This window comes from Eutrema salsugineum, unplaced genomic scaffold, assembly GCF_000478725.1.
Source record: "Eutrema salsugineum unplaced genomic scaffold, Eutsalg1_0 scaffold_4, whole genome shotgun sequence".
Taxonomy (NCBI): Eukaryota; Viridiplantae; Streptophyta; class Magnoliopsida; order Brassicales; family Brassicaceae; genus Eutrema; species Eutrema salsugineum.
In genome coordinates this window covers 12,988,794-12,999,547 of record NW_006256686.1, presented here as the reverse complement: position 1 = coordinate 12,999,547, position 10,754 = coordinate 12,988,794, and positions in this window count along the sequence as shown.

Below are 10,754 nucleotides of genomic sequence, written 5' to 3'. Positions count from 1 at the left end.
TGATATTTGGTCGCCCATTCTAAGCAACTGTAGGTGCTATCATTGACCATGCAAATCGCTGTTTAGTTTTCTTAAATGTGGACAGGAAAAAGTTCTATAAGACCACACCGGATCAAGCTCCAAACCGCAAGGACAAGAGCAAAGAGAAGATGTTGGAAAATAGAAAGGAACTAAAAGCACTTGCATCCAAGCAATTTGCAAAGATCAAGATAGTCGTCACTAGACATCAGCAAAGAGAAGGAGGAAAACCTTGAAGGAATTGTTGAGAGGACAAAACATGTCTTCAAGGATGCAAAAATCCTTAAGAATGGAAGGAAATTGTGATTCAAGATGAAGGAGATCCAAAGTTCATGCTCAAAAGGATCCCAATGACTCTTATTTCAAGAGATCTTGCCTCTTCTTCTTAATCCTAATCCTACTAAGAGTCTAGCTAAAAGACTTTAAACAAAAGCGCTTGATGGGAGGCAACTCATTTGGTATGATTTTCTTTTCTTTATATTTCTTTTCTATTTGATCTTTTTTTTATGCATTTCACGGTTTCATAAAAACAAGAAAAAAATCGAAAACATTCAAAAAACAAGAAAAATACAAAAAGATAGGAGGAAAAAAACCGAAAACTTAAAAGAAGCAAGCGAAGCCGGAGCCATTTTGCCGCGGCCGCGATCATCTCAGCTGCGGCCAGGTCTTCATTTGCCGCGGTCCACGACCTTCACCCACGGCTCAATCAATCTTTGCTGCGGCCGCGCACACCTGACCCGCGGCCGGGCTTGTTTCTGCTTCCCAACTTGTTTTCCCGATTTTCTAGCGAACGGACACTTCAAAATACCGTTGTATTCCGGGATTAAACCGGGAAGTTCCCGAAACATTTATTCTGTGTTAAACACGCCAAGGTAAGTCCTTAAAAGCTTTTAAAATAAATTTCTTTAGGAAATCACCTTTTTAAAAGAAAAAAGAGGATTTCAAAGATTAGAAGGCTCTTTTTCATCATCTTTTCCAACAAAGCATGGAGATTTTGAGAAAAAAGACCAGATCTCAAACTTGACAAATCTTTTTCAAATTTTCGAACCTTTCTCACTCTTTTTCAAAGGAGATTCTAAATCTATCATCACATCACACTTTCATCAAGGTATGGATCCAAATTTCTCACTTTTTCTTATAAACTCAAATTTAGGGTTTTCTTAGAATGAGTAGAAATTCACCTTATGATGATTGGAGATTGTCTTCGAGCTCAAGACTAAACTTCTGGGTAGTTTAATTGCATGATTTAACACCTGGACCATATAGATTTGAAAATTTTGAAATCTGAGATTTGAATACTTGAGAAAATTCTCTCATTTGTTCTTTTTGCTTGAGGACAAGCAAAGGATAAGTGTGGGGGAGTTGATATATTCATAAATTGCATCATTTAATGTACATATTCTAGTCAAAATCATGTCTCATTTGCATGCATTTTAGGTCTTTAGGCATTGTTTTAGGACTTAGGAGATTGCATTAGGTCCAAGAGAGTTTTGCATGTTTTGGAGTGTTAAACAGGTGCTTTTGGAGCCAATTTGGAGTGGATGATGTGATTCAGATGAAGAAATGGAGTTGGAATGATCAAAAATGGTGAAAAGGAGCAATTTTGGGTTTCTCGGCAAAATGGTGTACTGAAGGTCGAAGGTTCTCGACCAAAATCCTTCCCGCGGGTAGCTTTCTCGGCCAATAACACGTACCGCGGTCAAGTCTCTCGGCCAAAATCTCCGGGTGCAGACACGTTTCCGAAATCGCCTGTCCGGGGAACCTTCCGGTCAGATTTAGCTGTCGGAGTCTTCATAAAGGTTGGAGATAATTGAGTCAAGAGTTCATAACAGTTGGAATCAAGGCATTTGGACCACAGAACTGAAAGATATGGTAATCGGAAGACGAACAGGTCTCGCATTCATTCCGGAGCAATCCGATACCCCTGAATGATCGCCTGTCCGGGGAGCCTTCCGGTCCGATTCAGACGGCGGGTGCTTCATAGAAGTTGGAGAGAATTGCATCACGGTCTCTTAGCAAGTAGAATCGTGGAATTCGGACGCGTGAGCAGAGAGATAAGCTTGTCGGAAGGAACCCCAGTCTCGCAGGTATTCCGGACCGAGCAGATCAGTTCTAAAGGATGCGAAGGACGGTGCACTTCCAGGCCGATTTAGTTTCCGGGTCCTTCATGAGAACCATAGAAATTTGAGCCTTCTTTCCAGAACGTCCAAGAGCATTCAATTCGGATCTATGAGCAGAAAGATACAGTCTCCGGAATGGACACATGTCTAGACGCCTCTCTCTGGTCGTGTACATGCACTGCAAAGATGTGCCCTCCAGGAAGCCTTACACTTCCCAAGCACCGAAGCTTTCTTCACAAAAGTTGGAGATAAATGAGTCCTCTGTCTTCTGCAACCGAAATCATTCAATTCGGACAAGTCTCATAGGAGTTACACTCTCCGGAATGCGAAGTGGTCTAAGCTGCTCTGGATGCTGCGAGTTGGAGAGGAAGGAGACCAAGCCGCAGCAACACTCGCAAATCACTCCGACTTGAGCCTGCGACCTAGGTGCAATAGAGACCAACCCGCACAGTTTGTACATTCCCCAGAAACCGCCTTAGCCCTGCGAGTTGGAGAGGAAGGAGACCAAGCCGCAGCAACACTCGCAAAACACTCCTACTTAGGCGTGCGGCTAAGACAAGGCGATTCAGGCTTCACAAGACAAGTCTTCATCTACTGCGACTTAGGTGTGCGACCTGGGACATACTGGACTGACCCGCAGGATTTCCACTTGACCCAACTGAGCCGGGTCAGTACCCAGTTTGTCTTGGGCTGACCCGGTCCATTAGCACTAGGTATATATAGTTTTTTGGGAGAAAAAAACCCAAGTAGATCATCTTCTCTCTTAGTTTCTCTCTAGTTTTCTTTCCTTTTTAGTGTAAAAACGTTTTGGATTAAGAGAGATCTCAAGGATTTAATCAATCTAAGTCTGTTTGTCATCATCTCATCATTTCATTTCTGCTTCTAATCATGATTAACATCATCTCTTGCAAAAGATTAGATGTGTTCTTCATGATTAGTGAGTAGTCATCTTTTAAACTTCTAGGTGTGTAGATTAGGGTGCTTAGATGTTTGATTGGTGATGTTTAGGGTTTAGATTCTCATTCCATTTCCTTAGTTAGTTGCTCCTAATGCCAGATTTCCTTGGGAAAGTGAAATCTGGGTTCATAGGCATTTCATGCACCAAAAGTGTTTGATGAAATGCCTGAATGAGCTAACTTAAGGGTTTATGCCTTTTTCATCATGGGAATGATTTGTTAAATGCATGAATGACATATTAGAACTGTTTCTTAATGCTCATTGATTCATATTTCACAAATGATGATTTGGTTTGAAAGTGGATTAGTGTAGAGATTAATGCCTTCATGAGAGGATTAGTCTAGATTAGAGTTCTAAGTTGAAATGTTTGAGATCATGTGATTGCTTGTTATGTCTTTCTGTATAAGATTCAGTCTTCTTGGTTGAGAGATTGTTTGGTCACTTATTAGGCTTGATGCATTATGCTTGCTGATTGCTTGATTATATCTAATGGTTGTTAGACTTGATTAAGTGATTTGCAAAGGGATTATTGTCATGGGAATGAATTAATCTGATTAAGAAGCCTAGACTAAAGAGTAGCAAGTGTTGCATTATGTTCTTAGCATCATGATTCAATATCTAAAGCACCCTAATCAATGATCACATCTAGAGGTTTAGCTTTTATCATTTGCTTAATCACCATCATCTTGTTTTGTTTGCTTGCTTAGTTCATTAATCATAGCTTGTTTGTTTCTTGTTTTATGCTTTCTTGTTGCTGGTTTCACAAAACTCATCTTTGATTACTTGACTTAAGAACCTATCACATAAACTAGTGCCTAACTACCACACATATGGATTGACACCCCTTATACTACTTTGACAAGGGGATTGATAACCCATCTAAGGCTTTAAAAACCTTAGTTATCATTACTGTTGATAGATAACATGATTATATTACATATGAAATGAGCATTAACATCATCTTGCTTTAGAAATCTCATATGCATCACTATATCAAATTTGACTTGGAACTCCCAGATTGCAATGTTTGATGTAATTACAGTTTGTTTGTCATGTGAATGTGTTTGTGATAGATGTATGAACATCTTGCTCATAAAAATTGATTCAAAAGAAGCTTCACTTATTCTCTGTCTCGAGAAATTTGTTTTGCAGGTCATGGACCTCTCTCAGGTACGACTCATTCGAACCAAGAAGAGCCCTCATGCGAAGAAGTCCCACTTGCAAGAGATATACGATGCATTAAACGAGACGCAACTGAATGATGATGAAACTTTCTCCACCTTCATATCTGCGCAGAGAAAAATCTTTTCAGGAGAGATTGACAGAGCCCCCACTCAACAATCTGTACCTCGGAGAGCTAATTCTTCTTCTAGACCAAAGGTAAAGTTTGTTGGTAAAGCCATTGATCCAGACATCAACTACTTGGAGCAGCTTGAGAAGCTGAAGATCAAGCCAACTCCAAAAATCGATTACTCTACTCTTAAGATGCTTGGAATCAGAGAAGATGTGATATGGTATCTTGATAGGCTTAGAATGAGATCATTCATGGAGCAGAGCTTTCCAACCTATGAGAACCACGCCAAAGAGTTCCTTGCATCGGTGACCTTGTCCTACAAGAAGAGAGCTGTTCCTAGAGCTCTAGATGGCACATTTTCCTTCTCTATTGGAGAACATCTCTACTCTCTCACCATTTTAGAGATGTGTGATGCTTTGAAGCTGCCATATTGTGATGAGATTGCTTTGGAGAAAGATCCAGATGAGGATCTATGGAGATTGATAGGTTCTGGAGTTTATGACAAAGGAAGATCTAAAGCTTCACTTCTCTCTCACCTTGCTGTTCGATATGTACACAAGTTGCTAGCACACATTGTGTTTTCCAGAGTCAACCAGGCAAATGTCCTCAAGCCCGATCTGGTGACACTTCAGCTACCTTTCACAGATCATCCAAGGTTCCCTTGCTTTGCTTGCATCATTGCAAAGAACCTAGTGAATGTTAAGGATGAGATGCTTACCTCTGAGTGTTAGGACTACTCACCAGCCTTTGGAAGCATCATTACTTCGCTTATGATAGCAGCAGGAGCTGATTTTTCAGCCGAGATACCTCTTAGAAAATATTGGTTCAATCTCTCTCAGTTCTCCACAGACAGGACTATTACCAGAGCCAAGATGGATCTCATTGGATTTGCTTACAAGTTCTGCACTAATACCACAGAGTACAAGGTTTTCCTACCATCATATTCAGTGCTCCGAATTCGAGATGGAGCAGACCCAGGATGGAGACTAGAGACTCGCGATTTCTTACCATCTGTTCAACTCCTCCATCTGACCATGAAGCAATTTCTGGCTGTAAAATCCAAGAGAGAGGTAGCTACAAACAGCAGGAGACTTCAGCCTACACCATCATCATCCCGAGCCAGTTCCTCCCACACCAGAGCATCCACTAGGAGCGATGCAGACTTTGCACCTTTGAAGAAGAAGCTTGATCAGCAGAAAAGGATCAACAGGCGCATGATGAAGTTCCTGAAGAAGAACAACAGGTTTGATGATGACTCCTCTGCCACAGAGACAAATGACAACCATGAGACATAGGCGCCCATCCATCACCTCATCATACCCACGGTTCTATCATCATTTTCTTTTCTTTTATTTTAGACTCTTTTGCTTTTATTTACCATCTTCTCACCAACTTTTTCACACTGAGGACAGTGTGATTTAAGTCTGGGGGAGGATGTTTATCCGAACTAATATATTTTCTTTGTTTCTTATCTTTTTCTGCAATTTTAAAAAACTTTCTATGCTTCTTAAAAGACCTTGAGTGTTTTTCAGGAATGTTTGACACAAACCTATGATGAGTAAGACCCATGTGCTTCTGGATATTACATGATAGTTGTTTTGTGGTTAGTACTAGACTAAGCGGTAGCTAAAGTACTTGCACTACGAACTCCCACCAGATGATTTCTATTCATAGAGATCTTTTCTGCTAGGATATACTAGCTCATTTTACTTGAACTTAATCTTGATATCTAATTTTCTCGTCATTGGATTTAGCAGGCATCATGATATACATTTAGGACATCTTCACCTAATTGTTACCACTCTTTGTTGTCCTAGATGGCAGTTCATCTTTATCTGGTACCACACCCTTTACCCAAACCATTATGTTCAAACTCCATGCATTCTCTCTTTAGTTTGTATCGACAGATATGTGCAAAAACACCGGAGAGGGAGGAACATGATGCGGTGTCGTGTTGAGCGTGTCAAGTTTTACCCTAAATGAAATCAATAGCCGCAAGTACACAACTGATCGATTGTAGTACTTAGGGATCAAATCCACAGGGAAGGAGGATCTTTCCTGCAAAAGCCTTCAAAAGAAATATAAAGTAAGGAAGTCTAGAACCAGGCGAGTTTTTTAAGGGTTGTGGTGGTGTGTTTAAAATGTAAAAACGAATCCTAAAGAGAAAATAAGGTAATTAAAATGACCTAATAACTAAACTTAACGAAAACAGGCAAAAACGGGAAAAATGGCTAACCTAATTGCTTGAATGAAAATCGATTGAAAAAGTAAATAAACTAGACTAAAGCTTGAATGAAAATCGGTGTAAATCTATAAGAAAGAAAGCGCTGGGATTCAGGGAAGTTTTCTCAGGGGTATGAACAATTCAAAACATTGCTAGAGAGTAAATTTGATAAGATCTTAGCTTAAACTTTTCGAACTGGAGTCACTGTCGTATGAATACGCCACTGTCGTGATCATAGACAACTATCTCTCTCAACCCTGACCAGTAGGTTTCCACTCTGGCCCTGGAAAAGAAAAGATGCATTATGTTTAAGACTCGTCAGCATTCACAAATCGCGCATAGGTAGGTTTCCACTCCTATGTTTGTTTTGCTCTCCCAAACTAGATCTGACACCGGATGAACACTTTCGTGTCACCAAGCATCTGGATTAGATTGTAGTTCATGACGCTACTCTCATGCAGTAAAAACGAATTCAGAATAAAAAGTTCTAAGATTCGGCTCAAAAGCTCATGGAATCCTCACCAAACATATATATCCCCATCGAAAATCCCTTAGACCCAACAATAAAACTACTCAGACATGATAAACGAAATCAAAAACATAGTATTAAAAAGTAGAATAGAAACCGAAATTGAAAAAGAAAGAACAAGGGTTCAAGAGACAGATCTCTCTCTCCCTAAAACCTAAAAACAAAGCTTAAAGTAAAATTTCTGTAAAGTATTTCGTCTCTCTTCTTCTCTCTTTAAAAACGACCTAAATGACATGTATTTATAGTCTCCAATACTCTCTGGTGTCTAGGGTTCCGAAATTGAGGCTGTGAAAATGATATGGGCTTCAGAAATGGGCCTTCAAAGTCGGAGTTAGCTGGCCGCGGTCGGGATGTGCGTGACCGCGGGGAATGGGTGGCTGGCCGCGGTCGCGGTGGTTGTGACCGCGGGGAATGGTCTGTTGGCCGCGGGTGGAAACACTTGCCGGCTGGTTTACGGGACATCTTGCTCTTCGCGTATCTTTTGATTGAACCGTTGGATTGCCAAGCTGTAAAGTGTGCTGGAAAGCTGATACTTCCATCTTTAAGATCTCCAAATTTGAGCTGGATCAGACGGTGAGAAAGCCTTCAATCGGGGGTGAACTTCTGACAGTTTGACTCTGAGCTGAAATCTGGTTTTCTATCCATTTTGTTAAGCTTTTCCCAAAGTTACCTGAAAAGAGTCTTGAAACTACAAATACTAGAAAAACGTAATAAAAGTAATTAAAAGCAATTAAAAACATAGAAAAAGTATTTCAAAATGATCCATAAAAGTGGTCAAAATACGGTGTTATCAGAACACCATAGTTTTCAGTCACTCAAGAGAAAGACTGAAGGAATTTAGGAAAGTGAAGCATCAAGAATCTATCAAAGCTTAATGGTGCCTCAAAAAGCTTGAACTTAAAGGTAAATTTCGTGCCTCCTAAGACTCTACATCCAAAGGCGGTTTCCCCTTTCAAAAAAAAAAAATCGAAAAAAAAGTGAAAGGAAAGGAAAACAAAAGCCTAAAAGAGTCTAGGATGGCCGAACTATTTGAAGCAAAGACTACAAGTATTCATCTGTGAGTACTGGTTTTAAACCTGAACAAAAATCTAAGTCTGGGGTATGATTGAAAGACCTTGAAGGAAGGAGATCAGAAATCTTAAGGCAAGAGGAATATGACTGGAAACTGTGGACATCAACAGCTCCATCCTCTCTCGCTTTTTTGCATAATATCTTGTCTCTCCAGAAAAAGGTAACCCTAAACAAGAACTTCACCCCTAAAAGAGCCATTTTGAATGCCTAGCCTTGATTGCTTTACTAAAATCCTTTTGATGAAAACCACCTGAATCTTTAAATGAATGTTAAGAGCTATTTGACTGGAAGATAGATATATGTGTCTAGACTTCCGCATGATTGATCAACGGACTAGTTATGCCTATATTTTTTTGTGAGACTTTTCTAGACTATACATGATCTGAGCATAATGATTGACTTTGGTTTAGAAGCATAGTCTCTGAGATTTTGTTAGTTCCTGCGATTTCCAAACCTCTTGGCTCTTGAAATAGTCATGTTTCTAGAAAACTAGGATAGATCAAACCAATCTTCCCTAAGAGGTTTCTCAGCTAAAAAGTCCACTCCTGCTGCAATCATAAGTGATGTAATGATGCTCCCAAAGGCTGGTGAGAAGTCTTGGCACTCTGAAGTGATCATCTCATGCTTAACCTTTACTAAGTTCTTGCCAATAATGCAGGTAAAACAAGGGAACCTTGAATGTTCTGTGAAAGGTAGCTGAAGTGTCACCAGCTCGGGTTTGAGCATAGTGTGTGCCAACAACTTATGCACATATCAAACTGCAAGGTGAGAAAGAAGTGAGGCTTTGGATCTCCATTTGTCATATACTCTATGACCCATCAATCTCCATAGATCCTCATCTGGATCTTTCTTCAAAGCAATATCATCACAGTATGGCAGCTTCAAGGCTTCACACATCTCTAAAATAGTGAGAGAATAGAGATGTCCTCCAATGGAGAAAGAAAGTGTGCCATCTAGAGCTTTAGGAGTAGTTTTTCTTCCTTTAAAACCTTGAAAAAAACAAAGAATTATGTAAAAATATATTTTTATTAAAAATAATTCTACATAAATTTTAATATTATGTCTGGGTTCACTATTTCCAAATTAGAGTTTAGTTATTTTCATTAAAAAATAATTTAATATTGTATTTGTGTTCACTATTTCCAATTTAGGGTTTAATTTTTCTTTATTTAAAATTCAAAAATAAACATATAATTATATAAAAATATTTTTTTATTAAAAATTATTCTACATAAACTTAAATATTATGTTTGGATTCACTATTTCCAATTTAGGATTTAATTTTTCATTAAAAAAAGAGCAAATGTGCTTTATGGTAAATTACTTTAATTAATTTTATTATATGCAGATTCTCATTGGCTAAAATGAAAGAAGGTGAATGAATGAATTCACCCCTAGGGGTGAACCCAAGAATTTTGTGGATAATACAGTGATTTATGCGGTTTAACTAGTGGTAATCGGGTGCTAATTTATGCGGTTTAAAAGAATTCAAGCGCATAATAACATTTTGGTGGACACCTAAACTCTTTTTTTTTTATGAAATACTAAAAACTAGTACAATTGTATATCGTTTTGTAATTTAATATTTTCTTAGTGTAATAATATTGATTTTAGTCGCTAAACCGTATTTGGCAATTAAGGCTTGATTTATATGCAAAATAATCTTAAACTTCATATTTTCCATCTTTATTTATTTAAAGATCATGTCTTTTTTTTGTGTTATTTAAGATTTAGGAACATCTATGGGTTTTAAAGTTATTTTTTCCCTTCTTAAGAGTTTTTAAATTAGTATTTGAAACTAAATTTGTACTTTTTTTTTCCTGAAACTAAGATATAAAAATTCTACTAACTTTATATAAAACATATTATATATATATATCTAAAAATTTGTTCGCATAAATTCTACTTAAACGCCTGCTATACGCTTGTCTGACGTTTAACGAGCACCTAGCACGTTTTTAAACACTAACTAACTAGATTCTATCCTGTGCGTCTGCACGAAAACTATTTTTTATTTATCTAATATAACTCTTGTTTTTGTTTTTGTTTATATAGAATTTTTAAATAAATGATGAAAAACAATTTTCTGTTTGAATATAATTTGTTTCTATTGATTTAGTTTTGTCTAGTATTATATATGACCGCAATTAGAAAATATTATTCTAACCCATCCGTTTATATTAATCTGAAAATATCACAATTAAAAGACGTCATTATAACATGCTCATTTATATTAATCTAAAAAAAATCAAAATTATTAAAACATATAACATGTTTGTTGATATTATTTGTATATTTTAAATATTTATTAAGTTTAACTATTCATATTATTTGTATATTTTAAATATTTTTTAAGTTTAAATATTAAATTTTAGACTTATTTAATAAAAATATACAATAATATATCATTTTCATAAATTAATATCTAGGTTATTATTTTTGTAAAAATATAATAATAATTTATTTTATAATTTTTGATAATATAACCTATATTTAAGGAAATTTATAATAAGTCTAAATTAAAAACTAAAATTTTGATTT